The sequence below is a fragment of the Hemicordylus capensis genome, chromosome 4 (genome assembly GCF_027244095.1).
Source record: "Hemicordylus capensis ecotype Gifberg chromosome 4, rHemCap1.1.pri, whole genome shotgun sequence".
NCBI classification, from domain to species: Eukaryota; Metazoa; Chordata; class Lepidosauria; order Squamata; family Cordylidae; genus Hemicordylus; species Hemicordylus capensis.
Window position 1 is genome coordinate 169,992,256 of NC_069660.1, and position 20,126 is coordinate 170,012,381.

The following is a 20,126-nucleotide window of genomic DNA, read 5'->3' on the forward strand; positions in this document are numbered from 1 at the left end:
TTGGATGGCAGCTTCCACCCATTGGGCACTACCATCCACCCTGCTCACTTGCCCCCGGAACCCCTTTTTTTTGCCCCAAATCAATTCGGATTGATTTGGATCCTAATCAAATCTGGGGTGATTCAGGGGGCAGATTCGAACCCAAAACAAATCAGGGGTGATTCAACTCTAGTTCACAGTGAGTGTCTGCAGTTACTTTTAAAACTTTTTATCTGACCCTGACCCCGACTTTGAGAAGGATCCCAACTTTGAGAAGGATCCAAAGGAACCCAACAGACAATTTTTACGCCGGACCCAATCCTGACTTTTGCACTCATGCACAGGCCTGCTCCCAGCCATCTTATTTATGTATTATTTCTCTGTGAGAACCTTGAGCCATTTTTGGAAGGGTGGTATAGAAATCTAATAATAAATAAATAAATAAATAAATAAATAAGCTCCAGTTGAGGAAACATCAGCTAGTCATTCTGATCTCTTAACATCAAATCTCCCTAACAAAGGAATGTTTACCAGTTGTAAGAGTTTATATTTATTTGTATTGGAATTTAAAATAAATTTGTAGCATATCAGTGGGAAACAAAGGAGCAGAATGCTTAGAGCAGAAAACTATGAAACTAGTTTTGGACCAGAAGGAAGGAAATCTGCTTTTTCTGGTTGGCAACTCATTGTTTAGAATGCTGCTTATTCTGTTTTAAAACAGCTTCTGATTAGCTCCTGCAAATCTCACAAAACCTATTTCCCTGGTACAGGTAAAATAAGTTTGCATAAACATATTCAAATATAGAGCTGCCATATTCCAGTTCCCCAAATCCAGGCAATCTAATCTGCACATTATGCAAATTATTTGCTATTTATGCAATCAAATATATTAATTGCTGCATTGTCTGCTTTATGTTTGCTGCTGGAAAGTACCTCAAAAAGCAGGGGAAGGATCAGAGGAAGTAACTTTTTACTGAAACATTTGCTCATGCTAGGATTTGCTTACACTTTCATCTCAGACAACAGCAAAGCTTCTCAGGGAGAAATGAAGCGAGCTGCTGTGTCCTACTATCTCTGATTCTGTTGCTCCAGAATTTCATGGTTCTGCATCTGCTCTACTAACGTACAAGTACTGGGAGGAGACATATTTACTGGGAGAAGATCTTGTTTTTCTCCCAACTTAAACACAACAGTTGGATGCTGGTTTTTTGGGGTTTTTTTTAAAAGCACCCTCCCTTAGACTTGACTAGAAGAAAATGGAAAGTCATCACAGTAAGATTCAGGCTGTTGTCCTGTCCACACCTACCTGGGAATATAAGCCATTGAATCCAGTGGAGTCTCATTTCTTTCCATGAAGCATAAGTCCTATTCATGTTAGGTTCAACACATGTACAATCTATGAAAAGCGTACACAAGCATTGTATATTAAACACATATTTTCTATCTGTACCATGAATTTGTGGAGGCCTGTACCCAGTCCCAGGGTCAACTTTAAAATGAAGTCATTCACGCAAAAATATGTACATGTGTACAGAACCTCTCTCGTCTGTAAATAATAATCACTTCATTAAATTATTAATATCCTTAATTCTGCTCCACTGCCTGGTCTTTGCCTGCCACAACTCTTTCCTTTAGAAATTTACATCCACAAAATGAAGAATGCCACTGTGTAGCTGGCTACTTACCTTATTTCCTTTTGGTGTCATTTATTTGGGGAGGGCACAGGTGAGGGATGCTTCTCCCTAATCCTGCAGCACTGAAGGGCAAACTGAAGAATATACACAGTTGTCAATGGGCAAAGTGGTCCTCAGTCTTAGGTGAAAAGACCCGGTTGAAACTGATTCTAATGGTTCTTGAAGATACAGACTGCTGTCTGCTTAAGAAAACTGCCTTTTAAAAAGATTTTTGGCTTTTACTGGTTCTCATTTCTAATTTAATTTCTCTCTTTCTTTTAAAGTTTGTAGCTGTAGGCTGATTATTGTGGTCTAGGATAAAAGCCAAAGAGAAAGTGTTCAGAGAATTGTTCACATTTACAGGAACCTTACTGACTGACTAACACATTACATTTTTTTAAAAAAAAGTTCGTTTCTTTGTTTCATAATTACAGTTCAGTAATTTTTTAACTAATTAGCATAGTGTCAAACTTGTTGACCAGTGAGGGGTTCAGAAATTGTGCATTTCCCCCTTTTGTATTGGTCAGTAAATACACAGACTTTCTAAATGGCTGGGCAGAATACAATCTACTAATTTTCCCTCTTACCTACAAGGGGTTGATATTTGCTTTTACAAAAATTAAAGCTGCGAACCTGGACAAGCTTATGGCCCTAGCAGTCACTTTGTTGGCATGCTCCAAATCTGGACAAAAACTGGACCTACTTCTAATTTAGCTTCATTTTTTTCTCTCATGGTAATGGGTAGACTGGACTTCCCTGGATTTGCAGACCTAAGTAAAATCTTTATTCTCCCCTCCCTGCCCCATGCTTGGGTCCTGCACGTTTTAAAATGCTTGTCCATGTTAAGAAAAACCATATGAACAATCTTTGCTAGTTTTGATACATGCAAGGATACAAAAACAATTTTTGCTAGTGTTGGTACATGTAGGGATCTTCTATTAGAGATGTGCAAATCAATAAGAGTGAAATTGATTCGAGCTCAAATTGGACCAATTCAAGTGCTCTGAACTCAAATTGAATCACCCTTAGAATAAAAGGTCTGATTCCAGTTTGAATAAAATAGACCCTGATTTGAACTCGAATCAATTTGAGTGATTCAAGTGCCATTCTGGCACTTGAAAGGGGGCTTTCCCTCCTTGCTGATTGGTTTTCTGGCACTGGGTTCCAATTGGCTTAAGATCTCCTTACTTCTCGTTTAGTTGTTATCATACAAAATAAGTGTGGTCATGGGCAACTGTGCCCCCATTGGCTGGGTGGAGGAAGGAGTGAGGGGAAATAAAAAAGAAGGGAATTTCAAAATGTTTTCAAAGGGCCTGGGGAGGGGAGGCAGAGAGAGGCCTTAGTGGGTCCTTGAAGAGGAGAGGAGGAAGGAAGGAAGGATTTTGTGGTTTTCTTTTCTCAGCACTGAATAAAATATGCTGTGCTATTGTTGCTATATTATTAACTATCTGTTTTTTCTGGATCTCAGATTGACAAAGGCAGAACCTGGGTGCCTGCCTGCCTTCCTTGAGTTGTGGTTTGATCTGTTTGTGAGATGGTGTTGTGGCAAGAAATGGACAGTGGCAGCTCAGGGGTGTGTGTGTGTGTGTGTGTGTGTGAGAGAGAGAGAGAGAGAGAGAGAGAGAGAGAGAGAGAGAGATTTCTTGCTGATTGCTGTGAAGAGCTCCATATCTGGCCCTGAGACTAGGTTGTGCTACACTCACTGCTCTGGTCTGCTCTGCAGTCTGCATTGCAAGGTGACTTGGTCAAAATGTGACTGAAGATGTTCTAGTTGAGCTTATGGCTATGCTTTCTGGTTGCTAAGGGTGCTGCTGTGGCAGCTGTTGCAATGCTGAAGTAAGGCATCATAACTGTGTGTGTGTGTGTGCTTGTTTTGGCCACAGGAAACAATGGGGAACTTGAAACACCCCATTGTTCCCCATAGGTAGGTCCTAGAGACACCAAAGTGGTTTGGGTGGTACGGCATGATAGGTCCTACCTAATGTAGTGAAGTATATGTACAGAACTGTGAGAACTGAAAAGGTTAACAGTTGTAGGAGGGGCTTCTATCATTAGGGGGCCTCTAGGAAGAAGAAAATCCTAGAAACCTCAAGATGGCTGTTGGTTTTCGGAAGCTCCTAGTGTCTTATGTAGTTCTTCATTTGTTAAAATAAAACTGTTATATATCTAGGAAGAAGTAATTGTTGGTCATCTATGAAGAGTAGAAGAACTAAAGGGCTGATTACAATACCTACCACACAAGCCATAATGAACCTTTCCCCCAACCCCCATAGAATCCTATAAGGGGTTTGGGAAAGGTTATAAAAATCACTCACTTGCCCATTTCTTCTGTGGATTGAGTAGTAGGTAGCACCCAACATATCCTATCACCCAGCCCACATTGGTGTCCCTAAGACCTACCCATGGGAAAAAATGGGTGATTCAAGTTCCCCATTATTCCCTATGGCCCAATCACGCAAATTGATTCAAGCTGATTTATCAAAACATTCGGCAATAGCCACTGTTTCGATAAATTGATCTGAGTATTTTGCTATTTGATTTGAGTTCAAATCAAATTGAAATTTGATTCATGCACATCTCTAGTGTTTATGTGGGGAAACATTAAAAAAAACCCCTCTCTATTTTGAAGTGATATGGTCTAGAATTATACTGTCTCAATTCTACTGCCAATAGAAGCACACTGGCCAGATGGGGAATTGTACTTGCCAATAAGCACTGCATCACTTAATGAATGATTATGCAGCCTCATCCAGCAGCTGGGGCTGTGCACATGTAGCCTCACAAAATAATCCCCAGTAGCACCAATCAGCTGCTTAGGAATGGGAGCAGAGGGCTGTATTTTACTGCTCTTGCCCCACTCACTGGTTTACATAACTGGTAAACCAGAAACTAACTTAATAATTAATACATATTAATAATTAAATTTATTAATTAATTAAGAAGATGGTTCTTTTTTGCATACCCACCCACCAAATCTCTCTCTAAAAATCACGGAACTACACCAAACATGTAGTTCCACTTTTAGTCTAATACTGTACAGCAAGGTGATTGCTATATTCTTATGCCAAAAGAAATCTAAATTAAAGCAATTTCCCAAATGTAAGCCTGAATGTTGAGAAAGTTGTGAAGGATGGTCCTTTCTATAGTCCCCTTCTTCTGCCTAGGACATTGGTCATTTCTGAAAAAAGAATGTGGGATAGAAGGGTCAGAGTTTACCTGCACCTCATTGGTTGTTATTTTCTTAAGAAAGGATGCCTACCTGACAGTGCAGTCCCTGCTCACAGGTTGCCAGAAGGAAAAGCAATGCATAAGGGCCAGGCCAGCAGCTTCCTCCTCATACCTTTTAATAAAACATGAATTAAGTGCCAGCAGACATTAGATTCACTTCTCCCATGACAGAAAATCAAAGTCTTCTCCCATCCTTCTGCAAGCCTACCGCTGATGGATGTGTAGGGAGCTGTGCCGGCCGGTGCAAGAGAAGGAGTCTATACACACTGAAACAGCTCTTTAATTTCTTAATTTAATATCTGACACGTAAAGATTCTCATTAAGCCAGTCAATGAAGCCTGGAAATACAATTTTCGTGCAAACTGTCGCTATCATAACTTACACGAAACTTCAGATGGTGCCCTCTAAGCAGTGTGATTAAATCCATTCATCTTTGCTGTCAGCCACCCACTCCGAGGATTACGCAGAGGGGCTCTCTGGCTGGGATGAGGCAGCTTGGGCTCCATTCCTTCAGGAGAGATGGGGAAGCTTGGAGTCATCCCTAAGTGCTGCCACCTATAGGAACAAGGAGATGCTAAGGAGGGGAGATGAGAAGTGAAGCAAGCAGATACCCTAGGTGGGGAAAGAGAGGCCAGAAACTGTATGCTACCTTAAAAATCATGACATTCCTGAGACCAGGGCAATTTCCCCACTAACTGAACTATATAGTTATCCAGAACTGGTTTTCTTTTTCCCCCTTCCCCAATGGGAGTTAAACACCCAAACCCTCTTGCAGCAGTCTCAGCATGTCCATGTTCTTCATGTCTGCCTTGGAATGAAGCCCACACATTTTAAAGAGAGCATTCTGCCCTTTACAGAGCGCACATGCCATCCTAGCAGTCAAAATGGGGTAGGGCATGAATGAGCAGGACAGCAGAGCAACTTGCCATCTGTGATGTTATGCCACCATTTAACCAAGCAGGTTTTTTGTAATGCCTTACAGCAAGAGGATATCTATTCCATCAGTAGGCAAGTTAGGAGAGGAGTGGCACTGCTGGAAAGCTAAGGACAAATGTGGGGGGGGGGGGCGGACACAGGCATGTAGGAATCAGGGAGACAAAAAGGAGGAGGGGAGAGGTCTGCACAATAAATCACAGACCAATTAGTGTAACGCCAATAATCTCAATTTCAAATTTTATTAATGGCCCACAGACCTTCAGGTTCCAGAAAATTCAAATCCCTTTAATGCAAAATGACAAGTATTTAACACACAAAAAAAACCCCTCCAAAATGGCCCCAAAATACACTGTAATCCTCCAGAGCATTATGATTTAGGAGAGTCAGAGCAATACAAGACAAAGAAAAATGCATTTCTCTAGTGAATCTTCAAACCTGCTTGCGGAGTCTTTTATTTTTCTTTGTCTTGCACTGCTCTGACCAGCCTGTCAGCAGTGTCTTCCTGCTACTTTCTACAGGGGCTGCTGAGAGGCAGGAGCCAGGAAAATTGGGGAGCCTCCAGTAGCTCCAGGCTGGGGAGCTACTGCCCCATCAGCAGAAGGCAGCTTAATGGTCCCATTTCGGTGTGAATTGGACCACAAACTAAGCGTCCATCAATTTCAACTGAGGGTAGTTTAGTACACAACTAGTGGGGCAAGCGTTGACTACCTCTAGCCCCATTGGCCCAAGCAAACCCAAGAGGGGGTCTGCAGAGAGCTCTTTTCGCTGGCACCTGGGCTGCCCTGTCAGCAGTCTTTTCCCAAAGACACTAATTAGGCAAATTAATTCCTGTTGAGCCTAAGCTCTTCTCTGCCTTAGGGAAAGCTGCTTATTCCAGTGCCGCTAAATCCAAAATAGCAGGAGGGGAGAGATTAAAGTCAAGAAAATGCTTTTCAAGGGGAGTCTCCACCACTAAGAAATCAGTATCACTGCCACCTCCGCCCACCTCAGGCATGGGCTGCTTCATTCCAATGCCTGGGTCATAAAAGTTGTAGACTCTCTCTAGGCCCAAGCTTTGTCTTTGATGTTGGAAGACTCTTCATCATGTCAGAATCGACCAGGACATGTTCTTGCCAGCGCCCATTCATTTCAATAGGGCTTGTATCAGTATGTAGTAAATCAGTGGATTAAGCACCAGCATGGAACATTAGTGGCTTATTCTCTCTTAAAGGTAAGAGATCATGGGATTCAGGACTGGTTCTGAACATAACAAGGATGTTGGCTCAACCAGATTAGCCCCTGGACCAAGCTTATAGAGCAGCAGCTTTTGGTCACTTCAACTGCAGCCAGCCAATGGAGCCAGCGTGGTGTAGTGATTAGAGTGCTGGACTAGGACTGAGGAGACCTGAGTTCAAATCCCCATTCAACCATGATACTTGCTGGGTGACTCTGGGCCAGTCACTTCTCTCTCAGCCTAACCTACTTCACAGGGTTATTGTGATGAGAAACTTAAGTATGTAGAACACCGCTCTGGGCTCCTTGGAGGAAGAGCGGGATATAAATGTAAATAAATAAACAAACAAATAAATAATAAACTGCAGCAGATCATTGATGAATTGTAGAGATAAGTTTCAGAAGGAGCAAGATAGTATTTGTAAAATTCTACACCCCAGCATGTAACAAAAGTGTAGTGAAAACAGCACCCACCCCGCCCCACTGGGCAGCGGGCGGGAGCGGGGGACAAATGTCAAGTGAAAGTTTGACTGAATTCCTCCCCTGGTATAACATAATGACTAAGATTATGAGCTGTGAGTCAGGAAGTCTAATATTCGAATACTTTTATATATGTATTGTATTTATTTTTGCATTTATATTCCACTCTTCCTCTGAGGGGCCCAGAGTGGTGTGCATGCTTATGTTTATCCTCACAACAACCCTGTGACGTTCTGGAAGAGAAGTGACTGGCTCAGAGTCACTGGGAGAGCATTCAAGAGCCTGGGGGCAACAACAGAGAAGGCCCTGACCCGCAGCAATTTAGCCTTTCTCAGTCAGCACACAGAGCAAAGGCCCCTCCGACAGCCTTCTTGGGTAGGCAGAAACCCTTGGAAGCAGGCAGTTCTTCAGATATCCAGGACCCAAACCATTAAGGGCTTTAAAGGTCACTAGCTGGGCCGGGCGCAGAGCATCTCTACCTCTAGTTTGGTACAGCCGTTTTCTCCCGCTCGCCTCCACTGCTGCTGTTGTTTTCTCGCCAGCTGGCCTTCAGCACTTAACTTCCCACCCGCCCACCTGCCAGCCACCTCCGGCTGGCCCGCCACCACCTTCTCCAATCAGCCAGCTGCCTCCTCGGCTCCTCTCACTGGCATGGCTCCGCTGGCCAGCTTCCTCCTCCTGTCGGCATGGCTTCGCCCACCAGCGCAGTTCCACCAGCCAGCCACCTCCTCCTCCTGGTGCAGCTTTGCCCACCAGCCAGCCGCTTCCTCCCGCCGACGCGGCTCCACCAGCAGGTGCAGCTCCGCCAGCTGCCATGGCTTTTTTCTTCCCCCATCCCAATTGCTTATCCCCCAGCAGCTGCTCGCAAACTCTCACGAGAGCTGCCACGCATGGGATTAGCAATGGGTACATTTAAGAGAATTATATATAAAGAAGATAATCAGCACCTTGAACTGGATCGAGAAACAAATGGGCAACCAGTGCAACTCATTCAGAATAGGTGTAATATCCTCCAAATGAGCAGTTCCAGAGAGAAACCTGGCAGCTGTATTCTCCACCAACTGAAGCTTCTGAATATTCTTCAAGGGTAGCCCCATGTAAAGTACAATTCAGTAATCCAGCCCCAACGTGATTAAGGTATGGGTAACCATGGCCAGATCTGCCTCAAGAAAGGGGAGGCGCACTTGTGCACTTGCTGAAGGAATCCCTAGCCACCGCCTCCACCTGAACATCCAAAAGCAGAGCTGGGTCCAGCAACACCCCCAAGCTGCGTACTTGCTTTCAAGAAGAGTACAACCCCATCCAGAGCTGGTTGAATCACCCTGTGCTGATTGGCTTTTCTACTGACCAGCAGCACCTCCAACTTGTCTGGATTTAACCTCGGTTTGCTAGCCCACATCCAGTCCATCACCACCTCTAGCCCTGGATTCAGTACATCCACTGCTTTCCTAGGATCTGATGTCAGAGGAAGGTAGAGCTGAGTGTCATCTGCATGTTGATAACACTTCAGTCCAAACCTCCTGATGACCGCTCCCAGCAAAGATGTTAAAACAGCATCACCTTTTGGAACCTCCCTCCCCCCCCCCCCAAAAAAGAACTAGAACCATTCCAATGCACCATCCATTATCCCTATACCTGAGAGGAGGTCCAGAAGGATACCATGGTCTATGGTATCGAATGCTGCTGAGAGGTCCAGCAGAACCAACAGGTCCAAAAGGGTACCAACAGACTAGACTCCCCCTGTTTAGTCCCCGGAGTAGGTCATTCCTAGGACAACCAAGACAGTTTCAGTTCCAAATTCAGGGTAAAAGCTAGACTGAAAAGGGTCTAGATAATCCATATCATCCAAGACCCTTTGCAGCTGCACAGACACCACACAATCTATCACCTTGCTTAAAAACGGAAGATTTGAAACAGGTTGATAGTTATCAAGGTTTGTGGAATCAAGAGAGTGCTTTTTAAATTGTGGTCTTACCACTGCCAGCTTGAGGCTCAATGGCATCTTACCCTCCCTTAATGAAGAATTAATAAGCGGCTCCAACCACCTACCTGTTCCTTCCCTGGAAGATTTTACTAGCCATGAAGGGCAAGGGTCCAGAGCTCATGCTGTTGCATGCTTGTCCACTTCCTCGGGCTGCACTAACTGAAAAGAGTCCCTCATCATCAGACCAGATGGTTGCCAAGGCATGTCTCCTGGAACTGCCAAAACCTGGAGTCCAAATCAGCACAAATGTAAGTGACTTTATCTGAGAAGTGACAAGGAAACTGGTCACAGCAGGCTGCTGATGGTTCTTCCCACATCACCTGCGGGCCTGTGTGAAGCAGTTACTCTGCCACATGAAACAGCTCCACAGGCCTACACTGGGCAGATGCGATGGAGGTGGAGAGAAAAAACTGCCACCACCACCCCACCATGTAGTAGTCTCTAAAATGGGCTCTAGCCCGTGTTCAGACAGATAACAAAGGCATGGCTGGTCTTCCTCCAGTGTCGTTCTAGCCATCGTCCGAGTTGTTTCATCTGTCACGCCCTCGAGCTCTGATAGCAAGGAGGAAGGGGAAGCTGTCAACTTACCAGCCAATTCAGGAGTGTCTGAGGGGCAGAGCCCGGCTGTCAGCGTTCATGAAACGGCTGTGGTAGATCCAACTAATGATTTAGAGCAGGCATGGCAACCTGAGTCAGCGGAAGGCGTGGGGGACCAATGCGAAGAAGAGCTAAGCAATGAAACACCACTGACTCCACAACAGCGCAGGCTCACGAGACGTAGAACGCAATTAGAGGCTGTTAGGAGGAGCAAACGCCTGTTGCTGAGGGCTGACAAGCCTTGAATTCCTACCAGCTGGGAGCTCTCAGCTTGCTCTATAAATCATATCTCCAGCCTCCTACTCATTGCTGAGAATCAACGTTCATCAACATTCTTGTCGACAGCGTTCAGCCAAGCCGTATCAAATTTCAGCAGCTCCGCTTGCTTCGTGAACTTCCCTAGCAGCTGGCCAGACCTTGACTTCATCACCCTGTTCCAAGGACAACCAAGCAGTGGAACAGGCTCCACCAAGCCAGAGAGGGCATTTAGGATAAGCCATATCAAAAGCCTGGGATGTCTCCACATTCCAGAGACTCACCAGGGTCTCAACAGAGTCACCAGTTCTGGGCACTGGAAACTCCCCAAGGGCTGTCTGGAAACTGAGCAGATCCATAAGCCTTCAGAGGCGGACCATTCTAATTGATCCACCACTCCTGTAGAGATTCGTCTAAGCAGTCAAACTAAATACCACCAGATGATGATCTGTCCATGACAAAGGAGTTATATCAAATTCCCCCACCTACAGATCATTCAGCTTCTGGTTGGCAAAAACCAGATCCAGTGTATGTCCTGCCACATGAGTAGGAACTGATATTAGTTGAGATAGTCCCATGGTGATCTCAACTGATATTAGTTGAGATAGTCATTCATGCATTGGTAACATCCAGATTGGACTACTGCAATGAGATCTGTGGGGCTGCCCTTGAAGACTGTTCGGAGGCTTCAAACTGGTTCAGAATGCTGCTGCAAGGATGCTCGTGGGTGTGGGTCATTTCATGAATATCACAGCCATCTTTCGGCAGCTTCATTGGTTACCAGTCCGCTTCCAGGCTAGATTCAAGGTGCTGGTCTTTACCTTTAAAGCTCTACAAGGCTTTAGGCCGGGGTACCTGTCGGACTGCATTTGCCCATATGAATCTGCCAGAGTCCTTCGTTCATCGTCTCAGGCCCTGCTCATGGCCACACCATTAACAGAAAACCGGCTGGCAGGGACTAGAGACAGGACCTTTTCGGTTGTGGCCCCTCAGCTTTGGGACACCCTCCCTGAAGAGCTTAACCATGCTCCCTCCCTCAATGTTTTTAAAAAACAACTTAGAACACACCGTTTTAAGGAGGCTTTTTAATGCTCCATTTTTTGTTATATCTGGTAGGTTCTTTAGCTTATTATAACTTTCAGTTTTTAGCTTTGAAAAATATTTTTTTAATTTGAATGTAATAATGGTTGTGGTTTTAACCTTTTAACTTGTTTGTTCAACCTGGTTAAATTTGAATGTAATAATGGTTGTGGTTTTTAACCTTTTAACTTGTTTGTTCAACTTGGTTAATTTTATTACTTTTATTGTATCTTGTATCTATCTTATTGTTGTGAGCTGCCCCGAGCAGTAGTGCGCTGGAGGGGTGGGGTATAAATATTTTAAATAAATAAATAAATAATTGTCATGGCGGCCATGAAGTCCTTAGCCACAACTACTAGGAGAGCCTTAGTGTGGACACTGAAGTCCCCCAAGACAATAAGCCTAAGGGAATTCAATGCCACCTCTGAGACCACCTCTGCCAGCTCAAGCTGCACCCAGCAACCTGCTGCAGGCTGCCCAAAATATCCCCAAAAACTTGGCTTCAGTTTACCACGCTGCCGAGCACAACCCTGTTGCCGCTGCCAACCCTTGACCCATGCGCGCTCCAAACGTTTGCCGGGAAGGCTTGACAACCAAAGCCTCCACGGCCTGCTCCTTCAGCGGAGCTTTGGCTGCTCCCTCTGCCAAGCTCTGCGTTGAACCAGCCGCCGCGGCCACGAAAAACACCCCCAAACTCAGCCTCTGCCTCCTGCAGCCCCCAGGCTCTATGCCAAGCTCCTAGCACCGTGTCCGCTCTCTGTGCTTGCAAGAAGCGGACTGCAAATTGGAACACAGAAGTGGCCGTTGCCACCTAAACCCTGCCCCCTCCGTGCCCAGGAGCAAATCAGAGGACACCAAACCTTGTGCTCCTTGGAATCAAAGGGGGCTGGGGTAAACAAGCTAAACTCACACATTCGAGCCGCGAGTGGCTGGATTGTGACTATTTAGCTCTCACATCTGTCTTCACCACAAGATTAACTAGTCTAAGGCAACATTTGTACTTCCAGCTCCAACTTGAAAGGAGGAAACTGCACATATTTTGGATCTTATAAAGATGTCCCAGCATTGCTGTTGCTTCAAATGCTGGCACTATTAATAGCTGAAGTCTTTCACTTAGAGCTCTCCATGTAGCTAATGAACAGCTGACTTACAGGGTTTGGCTTTAAATAATCTCCTGGATCTAGTCCCCTCTTAAAACTTTCAGTGAAGGACAGGGATGCATTAATCAACCATACAGCTGATTATATTCCTGTTCTAAATACCATTAAAAAGTTATTCTGGTGTTGGGATCAGGAATAAAATTATTTTATTCCAGAAGCACAAGAAGTGTTCTATTGTTGCAGTTCTTTAATGACATGGCTGCAACCCTATGCACACTTTCCTGGGAGTAAGTTTGCTCTGCCCTCTCCGCTTCTGCAGGTATAAGGGAACACCTGGAGCGGAGGTGCAAGCCTCTTGGCATGAGTGCAAGGGCTCTTGTCCTCTACTCTCAGCCTGCATGAACAGCCTGGAGCTTGCAAGGCATTGTAGGGAGTGTTTAGACTTCAGATGGCTAGAAGCTTGCAACTTGTCTCTTTTTGATGGTCTGCAATGAAAGAACCTGAAATTTGCATGGCCTGAGGAAACCTTTTACATTCTGCCTTTTTAATCTCTGCCCATCTGTGGGAGCTGGAGCTTTGCATGTGCCTGGAAGAGCGGGAGACTGGGAGTAGTCTGGAGGTAGTCTGGCAGCTATTTCTTGGGTGGTGGGCAGAGGGAGATATGGTGGTGGGAGTTGGGCAGGCCATTACAGGGGACAACAGTCTAGGCAACTGAGGCCTATATTCCTTTTTCTGGCTCTTCTCCCAATCCTGCATTTCCAGGGTGTTCTGGGAACACTCCCTCAAGGATAAGGATTCTACTGCTGAATTCCAAGTCAATAGATGCAAAAACATCTCTCATCCATGATTTAATTGTGAATGAGCATGCTGATCTATTATGTGTGACTAAGACCTGGTTGGGCAAGTTCGGTGGAGTGGGTGTCTCCCAGCTCTGCCCTCCAGGGTTCATGATCCTACAGCAGTACCGCCTTGAGGGTTGGGGAGGAGTTGTTGCAGTCATCCATTGTGAGTCCATTCCCCTCTCCAGATGCCCGGTTAGGCAATATCAGAACTTTGAGTGTTTGTCCCTGAGGGTGGGCCTATGAGATAAGATAGGGATTCTGTTGGTGTACCGACCACTCCGCAAGGGGAGCGATCGAAAGGCTGCGGGTGAAGCAGGCCCATGGGTGATTGGGTGGTCTGGCCTTCCTGGCCCCGGTTCGGATTAAATTGGAGGTTGGCAGCGGTGGCAAGGGTTGTGCTGGGCATTTTCAATTTTAAAAAGGGGGGAGAAGGGGTTGCCTTGGGGTACCCCTATTAATTGCCAATACCTGTTGAGCTTTATCATTGCCATGGGCCCCAAGAAGGCTCCGGGAAAGAGTGGGGGCAAACCCATGCATCCACCCAGGAGACCCGCACCACCTGAGTCCTCCTCTTTGGATGGCTTTGGGCATGGGTACTGTCAGGGCACCTATCGCTCATTTGAAGGTGCTGGAGAAAGCACGCAGGACACCCCAGGAAGGGGAGGGGAAAGGGGGCCCCTCAGGGGTGCCAACTCAGCCAAGGAAGCCCACTAGAGCTTCTAAGCAGGCTAAGTTAATGCAAGCACTTTCTGATAGACTGTCTGCTCTTGAGGCTCAAAAAATGGATACAATGCCTTTGCCTACAGAAGGTATCACAAATCCCATCTCTGCGCCAAATGAGGTGAATCCTGACACCAGCAGCATGCCACCGAAACCCCAAGGTGACAGCGGAAGGGTGAATTTGTTGATGTATTCCAGCTCCTATTCAGAGAACCTGAGCCAGTGCTCAAGGAAGGTGAGAAGGATAGGGGAAAAGAAAAGTCCAAAAGGAAGCTGGTAGTCCAAAAGGAAACTGGTAGAACACAGCTGGGTAAACTGGGTATCAGCATTCACCATTTACTTGGGTGTGGTCATACAGGTTCAGATGGCTAAGGGGCCTGCACTGGTTAAACATATTATCCATAGGGGCTATATGGATTTTATGCAAAATGCGTGGGAGCGTTATGATCGGGCCTTTCGCCGAAGGGCATCTTTAAACCCAGCCATCCTGTGGGATAGACAACACCAGGAGTTGTGGCTGGTGATTATGACCTCTTCCAGGCTCATTCAAGGGGAGCGAGCAAATAGTGGGCACATGATCTCCAAGGTGGCAGCGGTGCCTGCCACTTCGGGGGCAGGCATGCAGGGGGTTCAAAGCTGTTTGCTGGGAATTTAACAGCAATGGCAGGTGCTCCTGATCCCCATGCAAGTTCAGGCATGATTGTGGCTTCTGTGGGGGCAGGCACTCAGGGGTTAGTTGCCCACGTGCCAAGGGTTTCCATGGCAGTTTCAGGGACCAGTTTAGTGGAAGCAAGTGGGGAGGGGCACAGCCCAAGGAAGTGGTTCTGGAAAAGCGGCCCAGCCCAGTTAGTCTACCAGTTTTACATGGTTTGTTATGTGATTTCCCTGACAGGGAACACGCTGCATACTTGTTAGAGGGGTTTACGTTCGGGTCGGGTATAGGATTCCATGTCAGTTGCCAAGGGTGCACACTTTTGCACATAATTTGAAATCTGTGCGGGGGCTTGTAATAATCAAGAAAATACAGTAGGAGGTAGCCCTTGGTAGAGTGCTTGGCCCATTTGCGGTCCTCCCTTTGTCCACGCTGCGGATCTCTCCCTTGGGTGTAGTACCTAAGAAGGCCCCTGGTGAATATCGACTCATACATCACCTGTCTTTTCCCTGGTGGAGACTAGTGAATGGTGGGATACCGCCTGAGCTTTGTTCGGTGCATTACACCTCATTTGATGAGGCCGTGGCAGTAGTCCGATCATGTGGGTGAAGAGCGCTTATGACCAAGTGTGATATCGAGTCTCCCTTTCATCTCTTGCCCGTTCATCCAGATGATTTCAGCCTATTGAGGTTTTCATTGCAGGGCAACTATTACATCAACAGGGCATTGCCCATGGGTTGCTATGTGTCTTGTGTGGCGTTGGAAGCCTTCAGCTCCATATTAGAGTGGGCTCTACTGCACAGATTGGGCCTTAAGTCTTCTGCTCATTAGCTAAATGATTTCCGGGGGGGGGCAGGATGGACACATTCCAGTGTTTGCACCTACTTCAGTCCTTGGTAGCCCTCTGTGGTGAGTTGGGCGTTCCTTTAGCCAGGATAAGACCAAGGGTCCGACAGACAAATTGACATTTCTGGGGATTGAGTTGGATACCACGGAGGAGTGTTCATGCCTGCCAGAAAGGAAGTTGGTGACCCTCAAGGGCCTCCTGCACGACTGTGAGTGTGCTAAAAAAGTCACCCTCAAGTTTTTACAACAATTTATCGGCCATTTGAACTTTGCTTGTAGAGTTGTTGCCCTAGGCTGGTCCTTCTTCAGGAGTTTGTACGATGCCATGGCTGGGGTGCAGGAACCACACTACCACATTAGGGTCACGGCCCCTAGGCAGGAGGACATCAGGCTCTGGTCCACTTTCATTGACTCGTTCAATGGGGTTTTGTTCTGGCATGGTCTCCAGCTGTTAGAGGTGGAGTTCCAGGTGCACTCGGATGTAGCCGGCGGCCTTGGTTTTGGTTTATATTTCTGGGGCCATTGGTATGCTCAGCCGGCCAAATGGGTGGCTAGCAGAGTTACCCTGGACCTTACTTTCTTGGAATTTCCCCCCATTGTGGTTGCAGTCCACATCTGGGCTGAGCTCTTTCGGGACTCGATGGTAAGGTTCTGGTGTGGCAACCAGGCCACATCCATGTTATTAACCTCCAGACTTCCAAGTCTCCAGGGTCATGGGATTGGTCAAAGCATTTGTCTTGGTAGGCCTACAGCACAACATCTTGTTCGTGGCATGACACATCCCAGGTGCCCAGAATGGTATTGCGGATGCCCTGTCTCATTTTCAGGTGTACCATTTTCGCCAGCTGGCTCCAGGAGCAGCCCCACATCCCGATTTGATGCCCCAATGGCTGTGGAGCCTTGGTGCTTAGAAGCGGACAGAGCTATTAACGCTTCCTTGGCACCTGGTACACGCAAAGCACGTGTAAAGCATGCAAAGAAAGGTAAGGGCCCAGGTAGGACTTTAGGTCCCAGGTAGGACTGGGTCAGCAGTGGCCAGCCCCACCAGAGCACCTCATGCAGTACATGGTACATCTGCGGTTGCAGGGTTTGGCTGCGGGTACCTTAGCAGGTCATCTGGCAGCCTTGGCCTTCTTTGCAAAGTCTAAGGGTTGGCAAAATCACACTGGCAACTTTAGAGTCCGGCTTATGTTAGAGGGTTGGGCCTGAGAGGTGCCTACGCCGGCGGGCCGGCAGCTGCCACTTTCGCCTGAGGCCCTGCAGAGTGCAATCAATCTCTTCATGGCACTTTGTTCTTTGCCTTATGGGCTGTTTCAGGCTGCTGTCCTGGTAGCTGTTTTTGGTGCCTTTTGGGCTGGGGAGCTATTTGTCAAGGGTAAGCACAGTCTCTCCTCTAGGGTCCTGCAGTTCCATGATGTGGCCTTCTGGTCTGCTGAGGTTCAGCTACTGCTGAGATTCTCTAAGACAGATCAAAAGGGGAAGGAGCAATTGGTCACTCTTCATAAGGCTGACAATACTGTGCTCCGCCCAATCGGTGCACTGGAGCATTTTGTCACCCTGAGGGGATCTGCTGCTGGGTGCCTGTTTATGCACAGTGATGGGCAACCCCTGTCACAATCAGTTCTGGGCCGTAATGCAGAAGGTGCTTGAGGCTGCGGGGGTTTCCACACAGTGGATGTCATTACACTCCTTTAGGATAGCTGCTGCCTCCGCAGCAGCTAGGATGGCTTACCCAGGAACGGCCATCCAATGATTGGGTCGGTGGCGCTCAGGGGTGTACCGCAGGTATTTGCGCTGAGGAGCTTGGCTGCAGTCACTAGTGTTTGTTCTTTCCTTGCAGGACCACCATTAGCGACTAGGGTCCTTGTCGTGGGGCACTCGTTTGTATTCTGGGAATTCAAGTGGGCAAGTGGTACCGAACCCGGAACACAGCTTGGCTGGGACTGTGGGCCTTGGTCACTTGGCTTGGCTGGAGGGGCAAGCTATTTGCCCAATTTTTGCCTCTATTACTTGAGTTTTTAGAGGACAATCTGCCTCCAGATATCCTCTTGGTCCACTTGGGTGGTAATGACCTGGTTAAACAATCAGGGCTTTCCCTAATTAATAAGGTGTGCACAGACCTCGGGGTGGTGCAGTCGTAGTATCCAGATCTTATTATTGTTTGGTCAGACATAATTCAATGTATAGTATGGAGGGATGCGCTTAAACCTGGTAGGATCGACAGGGCAAGGAGGAAGGTCAACTTGTCCCTGGCCCATTTTGTGGACACCCTGGGAGGCGGCTGTTTGACACATCCTGACTTGGCATTTTCAGACCGCCGCCTCTACAGGGGTAATGGGGTGCATCTTTTGGCAGCTGGTATGAGGAATTTTATAGAAGATTTGAGGCTGGGATTGGCAGCGGTTCTTTGTGGTTGGTGGGCAGTGCGGGGGGTTAAGCTAGGCTAACCCCTTGCTGTGGCAGGTGCAGTGTGGTGGAGAAATAACAACAATGCCTTGGTGAGCACCTCAGTTAAGCGCTTGGCTATTGGTGTGTGTTGCCAACAATAGAAAGCTGACCTTAGGTCGGCTAAGATGGGCAGCCTCTGCTCTAGAGCAATGGGGCTGCTCGGAGCCAAGGTGTTATCGCCCATGTCATCTAGACTAAGGCGGGCCCATGTGGGCTGGCCTTCCAGAATCGCACTGTGGGGGTGGAGTGCCAACCTCAGTTCAATCTGTTTACGTTCCAATTAACTATGTTTCAATAAATTGTGGCCCGTTTTACCATAAGCTTGTGTCTCGTGTCTCCTTGGGGTGTGGGCACAATAGATTCTTCACCCTCAAAATGTGATGAATCCCAGCAACTTGCACGGTAAATGTACATGCTAGCATATCAAACACCGGATCTGCTGTTAAACTTGCCCTTCATCAAATGCGTCCAGTATTATCATTACAAACAGTTGCAAAACTGCTCCAAGAATGTGGGAGTACGAGATGTCATGGTGATGTCAAGCGCTAGTGAAGTCATGGTGTCATGTTGGTGTATGCTGGTGCTCTGTGTTCACGATGTCGTGTTGGTGCTAGTCATTGAGTGCCTTCCTCAGCCAGTTGCTTTCATGGATCGAGCTGGCCACACTGGAAATTTGCAGAACCAGTTTTTCAGAACTTGCCTTAGAGCAGAAAAAAGGTACATCTTTATTGAATGTGGCAAGGGTTCTTCCAAACACCTACTGGTCCAAGAGCCTTGTTGTCTCTTCACCCCAACTGTGTCCATGTGTGTATAACTGATTGGGGGACTAGAGTAACAATCATAAGCATTTATATAGCACTTAAATGTTCAGAGTGTTTCATCTTTACAACAGTCCCATAAGATAGAGCCCCATATTGCAGATGGGCAACTGAGATTGTGGCTTACAAAGTCTACCTAAAGCAGAGGTAAATTTCAAACTAAGTATTTTATTTATTTATTTTTATTTATTTATTTATTTTATTTTCTGAATCATTGCCCACTACACCACACCAGCTTTCTATCAGGAATGCTACCTGCTGGTTTTGAACCTGCCCCACCATTTTTTTTATTACCGATGAATTTACTTAGTGTTAAGAAGTAGGCTGTTTAAAATGTGCATGCATTTTAATTATTTAGGAAATACAGGTTATTCATCATATGAAGCTCAGCCCCTCCTTTCACATCCCATTCCCAGGGTGGTGGCATTGGATGTATATGCTATGCTGTTTTCAGACCCTTTGTTGGCTCTGCTTTATATGGATCCATGCCTTTCTATCTATTGCAGCAGGAATTGCTCCCCTCAAGCTGAAAGCCTGTGGACTGGATTTATGCAAAACGCTGCTATTACAGAAATGTTTCCAGCCCCACAATTTAGCTTTTCTTCTTGTTTTTATAAGAACAGAGGGCTTTTTCGCCTTCAGCTGTCCTGTTAATAGCCTTGCAATGCCATTGTTTAATATAATTGTCCACAGGTATTTGTTGATATTTCAGCCACACTTCTTACACAGTCATTGCAGCCTGAGGCCAGTATATTGGAACCTGGATGCAAAATCAGCCAGCAAGCACCCCACCACCAAGAGTGATGGGCAAATGCAGGAACAACACAGACAAAAGCTTTCCTCATAGAAGACTTTAAAGGGGGATTTCACATTCATGTTCTGTTATTAATCATAATACTAAATTGAACCTGTATATCCAGAGACAGACAGTATACTGAAGGCCAGACGGTTTTGGGTTAGCAAGGGGGTGAGGGTTAGCAAGGGTTAGCAAGGCACTTCTTAGCTTCCTGGAGGCATCTGACCAGTGCTGGAAACAGGATAGTGAACCAGGATGATCCCGCCTTGGTCTGATGCAGCAAGCCTTGACTTGTGAAATGTATAAAGATCTCAAGGAGACCTAGAACCAGCTGTGCTGAAGCATCTGACTCAAGCATCAGACACGCTTATAGGCAGCATACTGAGAGACAGACCTGACTCATAAGGCACAATCCATCAAGAAGTCCTCACATGTGGGTCTTGCACAGCTCCCATTAATCTCACCAGAGCTCAGACAGCA

At 46.6% G+C, this 20,126-nt stretch overlaps 1 protein-coding gene and 1 long non-coding RNA gene across 20 annotated transcripts in view; one reads left to right on the top strand and one right to left on the bottom strand.

Annotated features, from left to right (window-relative positions):
* The window catches only part of LOC128322712 (uncharacterized), a 255,068-nt gene that overhangs the window by 160,910 nt on the left and 74,032 nt on the right, over positions 1 to 20,126 (bottom strand). For 15 of the 17 annotated variants that reach the window (XR_008305912.1, XR_008305907.1, XR_008305904.1 and 12 more), the window contains 4 exons: positions 5,263 to 5,435; positions 4,912 to 4,992; positions 1,665 to 1,964; positions 1,286 to 1,375 (listed from right to left, as the gene is read on the bottom strand). This is a non-coding gene — a long non-coding RNA (uncharacterized LOC128322712). The remainder of the gene's footprint in view (positions 1 to 1,285; positions 1,376 to 1,664; positions 1,965 to 4,911; positions 4,993 to 5,262; positions 5,436 to 20,126) is intronic. The other 2 variants (XR_008305905.1, XR_008305906.1) reach the window with 2 other exon arrangements.
* Positions 1 to 20,126, top strand: part of LOC128322711 (uncharacterized) — a 204,654-nt gene that overhangs the window by 55,554 nt on the left and 128,974 nt on the right. The gene's annotated exons all lie outside the window — the stretch shown is intronic.